Source organism: Branchiostoma floridae, chromosome 4 (assembly GCF_000003815.2).
Source record: "Branchiostoma floridae strain S238N-H82 chromosome 4, Bfl_VNyyK, whole genome shotgun sequence".
Lineage (NCBI taxonomy): Eukaryota > Metazoa > Chordata > Leptocardii > Amphioxiformes > Branchiostomatidae > Branchiostoma > Branchiostoma floridae.
Window position 1 is genome coordinate 24245642 of NC_049982.1, and position 2486 is coordinate 24248127.

The following is a 2486-nucleotide window of genomic DNA, read 5'->3' on the forward strand; positions in this document are numbered from 1 at the left end:
TTTTTGCATTGCCGCGCCAGCGGCAATGCCTTATGCCAGCTTTCTTCCATGGATCCATGGACGGACCTTTTAATCCAGCCCTTCCAAAGCACCTTCCAAAGGCCCTTCTTTCCTTGCCGAGTTTCATTGCTTAGTTAGACAATGGTACATTCCATGCGAGTATTAAAACTCTCTTCTAGACGCATGTTACTGTATGTGGTCCAGCGTAATAAATCTACGCTTTAACTCACCATGTTTATATAAAGATATATCACAAATTGCATCAGAAGGAACTTATTTTGTAATGAAAAATAATGCATATTCATTGTGGGTCAAAAAGTTTTACAAAACCTGTTTAATGTGCCAATAATTCATGTGACATAAATTATGATAATGAGGTAAATTTCCAATATCCCCTTTTGCTGCATTTCCTACTGAAGAAGCTAGGTGTCGCTCTCAGCAGTTCAGTCATAAAATACGCGGCAATGCACAGCTTTTCTTAAAAGATTTCTTGTTTGATAGAGTGGTTTGTCAGTAATAATTGACCGACACAACAAAGGGAAAGTTAAGGATAAGAAAACTTGCACAACTGGTTTTGTGAGGGAAAAGAATGATGGTTACAGAACATTAACGTATAAATGTACCAGTATCATACTGAGTATGCAAGGAGTTATACTAAAGTTATATAAACATTCATAGTTTTTGCATGTTTTGCCCTATTTGTGCATTTCCTTTCTCTTCTGTTATAAGTTTAAGTACATAATGTTTCTTTAGGTTTATTTGAGGTATCTGGGAGTCAAACTGAATTTTACGGTACTGCGGGGGAACTTTCGAATTTTGATATCTCGTGTTCTGGTTTTTATTTTATTTCAAACTCTGGTTTTTATTTTATTTCAAACTGTTCATTTTATCGAGTTGGAAGGAAAATGTAACAATGTAGCCCATTTCTTACCCGAGGTTGGGAAATACTTTCGTGTACTGTGCTGTAAGACAACAATTCACCTAGCACGCAACAGGAGAATAGGACAATACGGCAACATAATAATTATTATGCCGCTCTATTAGTATACATGTATTGTACTTTTATTGCATGTGTGCTTTGTGTTGCTTCTATTGTTATAGCACGTTTCATGCGACACACTGTTTCTAATTCTACTGCAGCATGAAGCAACTTTAGTAAACATAGAAACTTCTCATCATTAATTCATCACAGAGAAACTAGCTATATCGTGGGTTGCTTCTGGATCCCAACCTGCAAGCACGTGTGGATCTAAACTGATCTGTCATTATGATAAATGACAGTCCTATTGGCGTATCCGGCGGAATTATGAATTTCTTATTTATGTTAGTAGGCGTTAGATCTTAGAATGTGTAGATGTAAAAAAGATGTACGTACTTGTCATTACTATATAGCTCGTCACAATCATTCTACAATGTATTTACTGTTGTAAAATTATATCTATAGTTGTAGAGGACCTCACTAAGTCTCTGTGCGTTGGTTGTGTCAACAAAGTTCTCTAGTTTATAAACGATACTCGGTACATCTGCTTGACCTGACTGACCTGCGCCACACATGGTAACCTGAGTACGTGTCGATGATTATTTACATACTGCAACAGATAAAAAGATACAAGTAACGTAAGTGCTCAAAACGTCTTCTCTGAATTGGCAGCACCCTGCCCGTCCCACGATAAGCCTGGAACCCAAACTGTTGTCAGGACCCACACTCAGGCTAGATCTTCGGCTTTAGCTAATAGGTTTAACATGCATGCCCCAAGAAAATTTTCAGCCCTCTTTGGAAGATATTTTCCGAGGGCTGTTACGAGTATCAGGCAAGCAAAATTACCGAGGTGGGATAAGTTGGCCAAATAACAATACTTCCTTCAGTTTTGTTCTTTCATCGCGAAATGGAATTGTCACTAATTTATTGCCACAACAGAGATGTAACAAATATCCTGCCCATGAAAAGGCTCCCCCGGCGCCCAAGTTTATATTGCACCATTAAATTCACAACAGCATTTTGAAACCAATATTGAATTTATAGATGAACAGATGACACACTGTTGAATTTGTTCAACGATTTATTGTTTTAAAAACGTTTGAAGAGAGCCCTAAAATGCTGCGAGAAGTATTTATTAGGTCACATTGGACCACGCGAATATGAATTGAAGGACGGCACACGCACGTATTTTGGCATTTAAAAAAAAAATCCAAATAAAACTCATTTCGTTCTGGACGGTACCTTGTACTGTGTGCTACACAGCATTGAATATCACCTGGGTTGAAAGAATGAATGCAGAGAGGAGTAGAGAGAAAATCATATTGATATCATTTAGGCTGGTGTAAAACACTTTATTCCAATGAAAGAATAACATTCCAAAGAAAGAAAGAAGAGAGAGATGGAAAATATAAATATTGTTGCCGCCGTATTCACCTCCTTGGTCACATAAACTGTATCTAATAACTTGTCAGTGACCAGAAATATCCTGTTATATTGCACGAAAATT